The following is a 13,407-nucleotide window of genomic DNA, read 5'->3' on the forward strand; positions in this document are numbered from 1 at the left end:
AAAAAAAAACATTCTAGAATTTCTAGTTCTGCTTATATATAGCGGAAGCTCCGGCAGCTGACGGTCACGGTGACTCGGATCGCCACCGTCGCCTGCGCCCAGTTCCCAGGCCCCTGGAAGGAGGGAGAAGCTCTCTCCTCTCGGCAGCGATGTATGGGCTGGATATTCCTGCAGATGCGCCCTCATACACCTAGCTTCAATAGGCCATGTGGCAAGAGTGAGCCGCCAGGTCCCGCGCGAGTCTGCTGGCTCTTTCGCCCGATAAAATGCGTCTCTTTCGCAATGCCATGCGACTAAGACGCACCAGGACTGCACTGATTCATGTGAAATGCGACACTTGTATATCTGTGTGCGACTGGGTCTGCGTACAAAGCACAACGGAACTCGGCATGGAAAAAAACCGCGGCCGCTGTATCGTGGTAAAGATGCTCAACGCTAGCAGAGTCGCGCAGAACCTGGTGCGCCGAGAGGGCTGTTTGGCGCAACTGCAGCAATAGTGTATGAGGACGCATCTGTCCCTGCCCAGATACAGTAGCTGAATGAATGGATAGGACCCTGATGCAGTCACATACTATACTAATATACACCTTTTTGTCCCAGAATGTTATTTATGACCGTGATGTTCTGTGCTAGTAGACCTTCCAGGGCCTGGAAGCTGGGAACAGGTAATGGTGGGTCTGTAGGTTAACGTCCCCAACCAAAGCACTAATTGCAGCAGCTGCTGATGGAGAAGGATCTATCTTAAAAGTGGGCACCCCTTTCCATAATGTGTTAGTGGTGTGCAGTACCCACTATCAGTCACTATAAGCGCTGTCTGATGCTTTTGGAATTTTACATTCAATACAATGAATAGGCTACAGTGCCACCTAGAGGAGGTGAAAGGGTACTTCACACCAATGAGTATATTTTATCCATAATTATTAGGGAACTAACGTCAAAGTCATTTTGTGAAAATGAGAAAAGGCTGCTTGGTTATTGCTTTCCCTGCAATTGGTATGATGGTGTAAACTCAGGACTGGGAGATCAGGGTATTCATTCTCCTACTGCATTCTGAGAAATGCCTCACCTGCTTGGGTCCAGCCAGCTGGTCTCACGCCTGCTGCTAATTTCACTGACGTCCCGGAGGTATAAATAGCTCATTAAATTGGTTTTCTGGTTTCCAGTGAAAATCATCAAAATCTCCCCTGCTCACCCCAACATCCTCATTGAGTGACACATTCCCTTCGCCAGACCCACTGTTCCGCGTTTCTCCACTCAATGGCCCATTACCACCTGTCACGAGTGTCCACCAGCCTCTGTAGGCAGCACCCTACTGCTGGACGACACTTCCCACCATGCAATGACCTTCTCCCTTCTGTTGAGTGTGGTCCCAATGAACGTGTGATGTGTGATAAAGCGTAATATAACAATGAGAGGTTTCACAAGGGCCGGGCGAGGATGACGGTGAAACACCGCTCACAGTGTACGTGAGATGCTGGTCAGCCAATGTAACCTCACAGGAATTTGTTTTACTCACGCTCAACGCCGCAAATGATGTACAGCGCAAATGAGGAAAAGCCGCGGCTGCTGCAACGGAGCGCTTCTTACACAGATACAGACTCAGGCCCGTATTCAATTAGAGGCAAAATGTCCGCTGCTGGACTTTTCGCCGTCATCGCTGGTTTTGGATGCAAAAAAGTATCGCGCTGGTCCCCGCTTATCCCCTTATTCAATTCCAAATCGGCGAAAACGGGACCTGGCGAATCTCAAATAGCCGAAAAGTTCTATCAGTTTTTGGGGAAATCAGTATGACACTCCTCAAAAGATGCACTGACATTGGGGATCACTATGGGTACCCCCCGAATAGCCCTGCTAAAGGTATTTTGGGGTTTTAAATGGTCTCAGTAGGCGCTATTTAGCGTCTTTCATCAAGTGGTGAAGAATAGCATTTTGCTACGTTTTTTGGGGGGAATTAAGTATTCCCATCAAATTTGGGGTACATGAAAATTAGGGATGTGCAGGCTCGGATTAGTTTGATTTTCCCACCAAATTCTGATTTTTCCCGCCAAAAAACGGGTCTCAGATAGAGGCAAAACGTTATCTTTCATGGACAAACATCATCATTCCTGGACTTTTGTCCATGAAACATGATGTTTTGCCTTTTTCTGAGACCCGTTTTTTGGCGGGAAAAAAAATCTGAATTTGGCGGGAAAATCCGAACTAATCTGAGCCTGCACATCCCTAATGAAAATGGGTGCAGGCATATTTTAAAGTGGCTAAAGTCTAGCATTAAAATGCCCCAAAAAACGCACCTTCAGCAAACACCTGCAATCCAAAAAACACCTCCCCCATACTTGCAGACCCCCCCATATGCTACTTTGCTAGTTTTTGATTTTCTACCCCCACTTTGATTCCCCCCCCCCATTTTTTCAAAGTGCTTTTTTGGGGTGTCCTTTGTGGGTTTTTTTGCGTTTTTTGATGCAGTTAGCATCAGAAGGAGTGTCCAAAGGGCGCAGGGTGGTTCCCGCAATGTTGCACCCCAAAACCCCAACTCTGCACTTTTTTCCGCTGGGTATTCATAGGCGAAACTTTCTCGCCTATTACATTGCATTGCGTTATCGCACCGGCGAAAAGACGCTACAATTGAATACGGGGATAAGTTGAAACCGGCGAAAATGACGTCATCTGCAAAAAAGTATCGCCGAAACTGACTTTTTTGCTTCTAATTGAATACGGCCCTCAGTTGCGCACAGACGCACGAATGTCACACATCAGGCTGATCAGTGTATTCTAACTGAGGTAGAAGTAGTTTATCGCTCCCAGCTGTTTTATTTATGCAAATAAGGCGCACATTTGGGCGCTTAGTGCGTCCGAATCTTCCGGGACCTGGCGCACCGAGAGGGGCTGTTTGGCGCGACTTGAGCGACAGTGTAGGAAGACACATCTGTACTACGACCTTCCCCCATTTACTTTAAGCTCTAAAGAGCTGGTTGGACATGAACTAAGACACCTTACAGGAATTAGCATCTCCTCGCCGAGAGGTGATAACCAGGAGCTTCCTCTAATGATGGGGTATTTATAAAGTGTTTCTCTTTTCCTATAGTATTCATAAATGTATAAAAAAAAAAAAAAAACATTTTTAGTGCCAATATTACATTCCATTTTTTATAGCGAAGATCGGCCATGTTTTAAAAAACTTTTCGTAATAAAGGATGTTAAAAGGGATCGTCAACTTTTCAGATGTATCTCCTAGCTGGTGCCTCCCATGTAGCGGTTAGCTGGGTTTATACATTTACTAAATTGCAGGTTTTTAGAAGTAGAGTTGTTGCCCATAGCAACCAATGAGATTTTATCTATTATCTTAGAAGGTGATAGATAAATATTAAGTGGAATCTGTGGGCAACAATTCCACTTCTAAAAAGCCGAACTTTAGTACATATATCCCCTACACGCTTACAGTATTTTCATCCTGGGCCGTAGAGAGCGATGTAGGGCCTGGGTGCTGTAGGGGGCGTGGCCTAAACATGCAGATGTAACCACACCCTTTAAAAAATATGAAATATTAGCATGTGCGGCATCCCTCAGCCAGGGATCGGAGAGGTGCAGGCAGAGGAGACTGATGCTAGGAAGGGGGGGGGGGGCAGCAGACCTGGTCCCCCGCCGGACCCCACCAACAAGCCTGGGTAATTAGTACCTGTCCCCCTCCCTTCTCAGTCAGTGCCTGTGCTTTCATCGTACTGCTAATGTCCTCTGCATTGATGCTGATAGCCAAGGCACCATAACCTAGAGGAAGGTACCCGATTTGGATGGGATCTTGCGCCCTCATAAATCCTGGTCTTCCAGCATTCAATACAGTTACCATCGCTGATGGTGCTGGACCCAATATTACAAGGGAAGGGCCCTCCAGGTAATGTGCTACACAGGGGCCCCTAGCTAGGTGGGTGTGATCAAAAGTTTCGTTAATTTATGTATTTAATGTCTATTAATTTAAGCGTCCGATGTAAATAGCGAGTTACTGTTTTTAAGAATTATGTTAAAATGTGTATATATATTTTTTAAAATACTTGTACGTTAAAAAGTTTTCATTTTATACTTGAATTTGATTTTTGTTTTTTTTTAAATAAAGATTTAATTTTAAATTTTAATACGAGTCTGTTGTTCTTCTTTACTTGACACGATCATAGGGGAAACTAAAGACACTATGGGTAATGGTGACTTCCATTACTGTCATTTGGTTCGGCTCTCTCTTCTCATAGTGTTCCTGATTCAGAGGAGCGCGCAAATGTCGATGACACAGCTGGCCGATGTTTTAAGCCGTCGCACTCCGCATACATCCCGATGGTTACTGCTGGGAGACGCATGAATGAATTCGGACGCAAGTGCTGTGGATTTCAGTGGGCGTTCCTGGAGGGTAGGAGGGGGTGGTTAGGCAGAATCAGCCCCCCGAAAGTAGCCGCAAACGGAACTGTCTAAATGATGTAAAGACCTTTCTCTTTCATCCAATAGGGGACACTGGAGGTGCTTACGCTGGGGTATAGAGGCGTGGATAACTGGAGCTGGCACTTTAAAATAATCTAGAAGTGTGAAGCTCCTCCCCCTCTATGCCCCATCGGCCCTCAGTTTAGAAAATGTGCCTCATGGAGCTGGTCACATTATGCTGTGCTCCAGCAAATACATTTATTTTATTTAATTTTTTTATTTAAAAGCATCTTTTACACTCCTATAGGTACCCTTCGCCACCTATCTAAAAGGTGGGGTCCGGGTACCTGGCGCCCTGGTGTTTTAGCAAACACCAGGCAGGAGTGCGCAGGGCTCATTACAAGAGCTCCTGACAGCTCCTTATCGCCACAGCAAGTCTTCACACAGAGAAGAGAAGACTGCTGACCTGCCAGAGAGAGACTACAGGGGACACGCAGTGAGTAACAAGCTGCGCATCCCCCGGCTCCTGCCCCACTGCCCAGCGCTGACACAGCATACTGTGCTGTGTTAGTGTGTGCATAGCACAGTTAAACAGCGCTACACCTGTGCGCTGTGTAAGGGAAGCCCGCTGTCGGCCCTGCGCTGTCTAAGGGAAGCTGTGTGTACACAGCGCTACACGCGCGGCTCCCTGCTTCTTCCCTCTCCCCGCTGATACACGCGGCTCCCTGCTTCTTCCCTCTCCCCGCTGATACACGCGGGTAGCACGGAGGGGAGGGGGGGATGGGCCACATAGCAGCCATAATGGAGCCCTTAGGACATGAAGAAGGGGGCGGAGCCTAAGCAGCGCGGGCTGTCTCTCCACTATACCTGGCAAGCGGCTGTAGTAACAGCGTGGCTGCAGTTTGTTAACTGTTTCATGCCTGCATCTCTCCCTTATACAGAAAGAGTGCAGCAGAACTGAAGGCTGGATTCTTTTGCTCCCCATTCCTGGCTACAAAGCTACAAATTAGGCACAGAAGGCTCTGGTACAGAGGCTGTGCATAATACACTGGGGGTGCAGGGAATCTGATCTGTGGGAAGGGAGTGGGGTGTATCTCCTCCTCTGTGTCCCAAGCCAGCCTTCTGTTTTTCTTTACCTCTGTATATACTCTGTCCCTCTGTGTGTGGTGACTGTGTGTATCCATGTCAAACAGAACAAAGGCGTCTCAAAAGATGTTTGTTCTAGGTGTAACAACAAACTATCCAAGCCGCATGCTGCTGGGTCCACGTTATGTGATGCTTGTATAGCAATTGATCCACCTATGGCTATTATTGCCTCACCTGCGCCTCCATGGGCCGCTGACATGGTAGGAGTAATGGCAGATTTAACGTCAGAGTTAGCTGAGGCACGTAAGTCTCAGCCTCCCTGGGTTGCTGGGCTAACCAAGTCTCTTGACACCCTGGTACAGGTTATGGGTACAGCTGTGTCCACGCCCTCCACTTCCTTACAAGGACCGACACAAAAGCGTCCTTTATCGACTGTTCTCCAGTCAGAAGAGTCTGACGAGGAATTCCTCGCTACGGAAGAGGAAGGGGAATTGGAGGAAGCGTTACAGGACGATACCCCTCTAGAGTTAGAGTCCACCTCTCGCGGGGTGGAATCTCTAATTTTGGCGGTCAGAAAAATCCTTCAATTACCTGAAGATGTTATTTCTGCATTCCAGGAGTGTGAATTATTTCATGAACAACCAAAGAGCTCGGCGGTTTTTCCGTTCTCACTGCATCTTCAACAGCAGCTCTCAATGGCCTGGAAACAACCGGATAAACTGTTCCAAATTCCGCGCCGGTTTCCTTCTAGCTACCCTTTTCCATCATCCATGATGGAGAAGTGGGAAACGCTCCCTCCAGTTGATGCGTCCATCTCCCGTCTCTCTAAGAAAACAGCACTCCCAGTACCGGGAGCCACAGTACTAAAAGATCCTTCGGATCGTAAATTGGAGACAACGCTAAGATCTATTTATACTGCAGCAGGTGCTCAGCTTAGGCCCACCCTTGTTACTGCTTGGGTTAACAAGGCTGTGGTTTGCTGGGCTGACCAGTTGATTACAGGTTTGGACTCTGGTACTTCCAGAGCAGAGTTACGCCTACTAGCAGAACACATCCGTGAGTCTGCAGTTTTCCTGGGAGAAGCGTCAAAAGATATTAGTCAGATTAGTGGCCCGGAATTAGACAAATGGATATCCCAGGCCACGGGGGGGTAAGTCTTCCTTCCTCCAGTCAACTGCACCGGCTCCTAGAAGAGCTTACGCTGGACCTTCGTTTCATTCCTTTCGTGCGCCACATTCCTTTCGTTGGAGAGCCAGAGGGGCTCCCTCCCAAGCAAGAGGCGACAGAGGTAGAGGCCACCCACACATGGTTGCACGTAGACAGGAGCCTAAGCCAGCCAGAAACAGGTGGCAGAACGGTCTTCCATCCCACCTGGGACCACCTACAGTTGAAGCCCGTCTGAAAAGATTTCAACAAGTTTGCAACCAGACGTCTCCAGAACCGTGGATCCGCAGACTAATTTCTCTGGGGTACCGAATAGACTTCGAGGTCCCCCCTCCACCTCGGTTCTTCACTACAAGTCTCCCAATACCTGCAGACAAGGCCAGGGTTCTACATGAGGCTATCCAGTCTCTAGTAGTATCATCTGTGCTAGTTCCGGTTCCAGAACATCAACGAGGTATGGGGTTTTACTCTAACCTGTTTGTAGTACCCAAACCGGATGGAACGGTCAGGCCCATCTTGAACCTCAAGTCATTGAACCTGTTTCTGAAGATGTATCGGTTCCAAATGGAGTCTCTGCGGTCAGTTATTGCGAGCTTGGAACCAGGAGAGTTCCTATTATCCCTGGATATCACGGATGCCTATCTCCACGTTCCCATCTGGGAACCACATTCCAACACGGTTGGATAATAAACTTCAAGAAATCAAATCTCAATCCGTCCCAGAAGCTCCTGTTTCTGGGCATGATCTTAGATACGGCATCACAGAGGATCTTCCTTCCAATAGACAAAGCCCGGGATATCCGGTGGTTGGTTCAGCTGCTCCTCAGACCAAAGAAGGTGTCCCTCCTTCTTTGTCTGCGTCTCCTGGGGAAGATGGTAGTGGCCTTCGAGGCACTACAGTTCGGGCGATTCCACTCCAGGGTGTTTCAGCTGGACCTACTAACACCGGGGTCAGGGTCTCATCTGCTTCTACATCGACAGATCCGTAAACACCAGCAAACACCAGGCAGGAGTCGCAGGGCTCATTACAAGAGCTCCTGACAGCTCCTTATCGCCACAGCAAGTCTTCACACAGAGAAGAGAAGACTGCTGACCTGCCAGAGAGAGACTACAGGGGACACGCAGTGAGTAACAAGCTGCACATCCCCCGGCTCCTGCCCCACTGCCCAGCGCTGACACAGCATACTGCGCTGTGTTAGTGTGTGCATAGCACAGTTAAACAGCGCTACACCTGTGCGCTGTGTAAGGGAAGCCCGCTGTCGGCCCTGCGCTGTCTAAGGGAAGCTGTGTGTACACAGCGCTACACGCGCGGCTCCCTGCTTCTTCCCTCTCCCCGCTGATACACGCGGCTCCCTGCTTCTTCCCTCTCCCCGCTGATACACGCGGGTAGCACGGAGGGGAGGGGGGGATGGGCCACATAGCAGCCATAATGGAGCCCTTAGGGCATGAAGAAGGGGGCGGAGCCTAAGCAGCGCGGGCTGTCTCTCCACTATACCCGGCAAGCGGCTGTAGTAACAGGGTGGCTGCCGTTTGTTAACTGTTTCATGCCTGTATCTCTCCCTTATCCAGGAAGAGTGCAGCAGAACTGAAGGCTGGATTCTTTTGCTCCCCATTCCTGGCTAAAAAGCTACAAATTAAGCACAGAAGGCTCTGGTACAGGGACTGTGCATAATACACTGGGGCTGCAGGGAATCTGATCTGTGGGAAGGGAGTGGGGTGTATCTCCTCCTCTGTGTCCCAAGCCAGCCTTCTGCTTTCCTTTACCTCTGTATATACTCTGTCCCTCTGTATATACTCTGTCCCTCTGTGTGTGGTGACTGTGTGTATCCATGTCAAACAGAACAAAGGCGTCTCAAAAGATGTTTGTTCTAGGTGTAACAACAAACTATCTAAGCCGCATGCTGCTGGGTCCACGTTATGTGATGCTTGTATAGCACTTGATCCACCTATGGCTATTTATTGCCTCACCTGCGCCTCCATGGGCCGCTGACATGGTAGGAGTAATGGCAGATTTAACGTCAGAGTTAGCTGAGGCACGTAAGTCTCAGCCTCCCTGGGTTGCTGGGCTAACCAAGTCTCTTGACACCCTGGTACAGGTTATGGGTACAGCTGTGTCCACACCCTCCACTTCCTTACAAGGACCGACACAAAAGCGTCCTTTATCGAATGTTCTCCAGTCAGAAGAGTCTGACGAGGAATTCCTCGCTACGGAAGAGGAAGGGGAATTGGAGGAAGCGTTACAGGACGATACCCCTCTAGAGTTAGAGTCCACCTCTCGCGGGGTGGAATCTCTAATTTTGGCGGTCAGAAAAATCCTTCAATTACCTGAAGATGTTATTTCTGCATTCCAGGAGTGTGAATTATTTCATGAACAACCAAAGAGCTCGGCGGTTTTTCCGTTCTCACTGCATCTTCAACAGCAGCTCTCAATGGCCTGGAAACAACCGGATAAACTGTTCCAAATTCCGCGCCGGTTTCCTTCTAGCTACCCTTTTCCATCATCCATGATGGAGAAGTGGGAAACGCTCCCTCCAGTTGATGCGTCCATCTCCCGTCTCTCTAAGAAAACAGCACTCCCAGTACCGGGAGCCACAGTACTAAAAGATCCTTCGGATCGTAAATTGGAGACAACGCTAAGATCTATTTATACTGCAGCAGGTGCTCAGCTTAGGCCCACCCTTGTTACTGCTTGGGTTAACAAGGCTGTGGTTTGCTGGGCTGACCAGTTGATTACAGGTTTGGACTCTGGTACTTCCAGAGCAGAGTTACGCCTACTAGCAGAACACATCCGTGAGTCTGCAGTTTTCCTGGGAGAAGCGTCAAAAGATATTAGTCAGATTAGTGGCCCGGAATTAGACAAATGGATATCCCAGGCCACGGGGGGGTAAGTCTTCCTTCCTCCAGTCAACTGCACCGGCTCCTAGAAGAGCTTACGCTGGACCTTCGTTTCATTCCTTTCGTGCGCCACATTCCTTTCGTTGGAGAGCCAGAGGGGCTCCCTCCCAAGCAAGAGGCGACAGAGGTAGAGGCCACCCACACATGGTTGCACGTAGACAGGAGCCTAAGCCAGCCAGAAACAGGTGGCAGAACGGTCTTCCATCCCACCTGGGACCACCTACAGTTGAAGCCCGTCTGAAAAGATTTCAACAAGTTTGCAACCAGACGTCTCCAGAACCGTGGATCCGCAGACTAATTTCTCTGGGGTACCGAATAGACTTCGAGGTCCCCCCTCCACCTCGGTTCTTCACTACAAGTCTCCCAATACCTGCAGACAAGGCCAGGGTTCTACATGAGGCTATCCAGTCTCTAGTAGTATCATCTGTGCTAGTTCCGGTTCCAGAACATCAACGAGGTATGGGGTTTTACTCTAACCTGTTTGTAGTACCCAAACCGGATGGAACGGTCAGGCCCATCTTGAACCTCAAGTCATTGAACCTGTTTCTGAAGATGTATCGGTTCCAAATGGAGTCTCTGCGGTCAGTTATTGCGAGCTTGGAACCAGGAGAGTTCCTATTATCCCTGGATATCACGGATGCCTATCTCCACGTTCCCATCTGGGAACCACATTCCAACACGGTTGGATAATAAACTTCAAGAAATCAAATCTCAATCCGTCCCAGAAGCTCCTGTTTCTGGGCATGATCTTAGATACGGCATCACAGAGGATCTTCCTTCCAATAGACAAAGCCCGGGATATCCGGTGGTTGGTTCAGCTGCTCCTCAGACCAAAGAAGGTGTCCCTCCTTCTTTGTCTGCGTCTCCTGGGGAAGATGGTAGTGGCCTTCGAGGCACTACAGTTCGGGCGATTCCACTCCAGGGTGTTTCAGCTGGACCTACTAACACCGGGGTCAGGGTCTCATCTGCTTCTACATCGACAGATCCGTAAACACCAGCAAACACCAGGCAGGAGTCGCAGGGCTCATTACAAGAGCTCCTGACAGCTCCTTATCGCCACAGCAAGTCTTCACACAGAGAAGAGAAGACTGCTGACCTGCCAGAGAGAGACTACAGGGGACACGCAGTGAGTAACAAGCTGCGCATCCCCCGGCTCCTGCCCCACTGCCCAGCGCTGACACAGCATGCTGCGCTGTGTTAGTGTGTGCATAGCACAGTTAAACAGCGCTACACCTGTGCGCTGTGTAAGGGAAGCCCGCTGTCGGCCCTGCGCTGTCTAAGGGAAGCTGTGTGTACACAGCGCTACACGCGCGGCTCCCTGCTTCTTCCCTCTCCCCGCTGATACACGCGGCTCCCTGCTTCTTCCCTCTCCCCGCTGATACACGCGGGTAGCACGGAGGGGAGGGGGGGATGGGCCACATAGCAGCCATAATGGAGCCCTTAGGGCATGAAGAAGGGGGCGGAGCCTAAGCAGCGCGGGCTGTCTCTCCACTATACCTGGCAAGCGGCTGTAGTAACAGGGTGGCTGCAGTTTGTTAACTGTTTCATGCCTGTATCTCTCCCTTATCCAGGAAGAGTGCAGCAGAACTGAAGGCTGGATTCTTTTGCTCCCCATTCCTGGCTACAAAGCTACAAATTAGGCACAGAAGGCTCTGGTACAGAGGCTGTGCATAATACACTGGGGGTGCAGGGAATCTGATCTGTGGGAGGGAGTGGGGTGTATCTCCTCCTCTGTGTCCCAAGTCAGCCTTCTGCTTTTCTTTACTTCTGTATATACTCTGTCCCTCTGTGTGTGGTGACTGTGTGTATCCATGTCAAACAGAACAAAGGCATCTCAAAGGATGTTTGTTCTAGGTGTAACAACAAACTATCCAAGCCGCATGCTGCTGGGTCCACGTTATGTGATGCTTGTATAGCAATTGATCCACCTATGGCTATTATTGCCTCACCTGCGCCTCCATGGGCCGCTGACATGGTAGGAGTAATGGCAGATTTAACGTCAGAGTTAGCTGAGGCACGTAAGTCTCAGCCTCCCTGGGTTGCTGGGCTAACCAAGTCTCTTGACACCCTGGTACAGGTTATGGGTACAGCTGTGTCCACGCCCTCCACTTCCTTACAAGGACCGACACAAAAGCGTCCTTTATCGACTGTTCTCCAGTCAGAAGAGTCTGACGAGGAATTCCTCGCTACGGAAGAGGAAGGGGAATTGGAGGAAGCGTTACAGGACGATACCCCTCTAGAGTTAGAGTCCACCTCTCGCGGGGTGGAATCTCTAATTTTGGCGGTCAGAAAAATCCTTCAATTACCTGAAGATGTTATTTCTGCATTCCAGGAGTGTGAATTATTTCATGAACAACCAAAGAGCTCGGCGGTTTTTCCGTTCTCACTGCATCTTCAACAGCAGCTCTCAATGGCCTGGAAACAACCGGATAAACTGTTCCAAATTCCGCGCCGGTTTCCTTCTAGCTACCCTTTTCCATCATCCATGATGGAGAAGTGGGAAACGCTCCCTCCAGTTGATGCGTCCATCTCCCGTCTCTCTAAGAAAACAGCACTCCCAGTACCGGGAGCCACAGTACTAAAAGATCCTTCGGATCGTAAATTGGAGACAACGCTAAGATCTATTTATACTGCAGCAGGTGCTCAGCTTAGGCCCACCCTTGTTACTGCTTGGGTTAACAAGGCTGTGGTTTGCTGGGCTGACCAGTTGATTACAGGTTTGGACTCTGGTACTTCCAGAGCAGAGTTACGCCTACTAGCAGAACACATCCGTGAGTCTGCAGTTTTCCTGGGAGAAGCGTCAAAAGATATTAGTCAGATTAGTGGCCCGGAATTAGACAAATGGATATCCCAGGCCACGGGGGGGTAAGTCTTCCTTCCTCCAGTCAACTGCACCGGCTCCTAGAAGAGCTTACGCTGGACCTTCGTTTCATTCCTTTCGTGCGCCACATTCCTTTCGTTGGAGAGCCAGAGGGGCTCCCTCCCAAGCAAGAGGCGACAGAGGTAGAGGCCACCCACACATGGTTGCACGTAGACAGGAGCCTAAGCCAGCCAGAAACAGGTGGCAGAACGGTCTTCCATCCCACCTGGGACCACCTACAGTTGAAGCCCGTCTGAAAAGATTTCAACAAGTTTGCAACCAGACGTCTCCAGAACCGTGGATCCGCAGACTAATTTCTCTGGGGTACCGAATAGACTTCGAGGTCCCCCCTCCACCTCGGTTCTTCACTACAAGTCTCCCAATACCTGCAGACAAGGCCAGGGTTCTACATGAGGCTATCCAGTCTCTAGTAGTATCATCTGTGCTAGTTCCAGTTCCAGAACATCAACGAGGTATGGGGTTTTACTCTAACCTGTTTGTAGTACCCAAACCGGATGGAACGGTCAGGCCCATCTTGAACCTCAAGTCATTGAACCTGTTTCTGAAGATGTATCGGTTCCAAATGGAGTCTCTGCGGTCAGTTATTGCGAGCTTGGAACCAGGAGAGTTCCTATTATCCCTGGATATCACGGATGCCTATCTCCACGTTCCCATCTGGGAACCACATTCCAACACGGTTGGATAATAAACTTCAAGAAATCAAATCTCAATCCGTCCCAGAAGCTCCTGTTTCTGGGCATGATCTTAGATACGGCATCACAGAGGATCTTCCTTCCAATAGACAAAGCCCGGGATATCCGGTGGTTGGTTCAGCTGCTCCTCAGACCAAAGAAGGTGTCCCTCCTTCTTTGTCTGCGTCTCCTGGGGAAGATGGTAGTGGCCTTCGAGGCACTACAGTTCGGGCGATTCCACTCCAGGGTGTTTCAGCTGGACCTACTAACACCGGGGTCAGGGTCTCATCTGCTTCTACATCGACAGATCCGT

Source organism: Taudactylus pleione, unplaced genomic scaffold, assembly GCF_031769625.1.
Source record: "Taudactylus pleione unplaced genomic scaffold, aTauple2 ptg000393l, whole genome shotgun sequence".
Taxonomy (NCBI): Eukaryota; Metazoa; Chordata; class Amphibia; order Anura; family Myobatrachidae; genus Taudactylus; species Taudactylus pleione.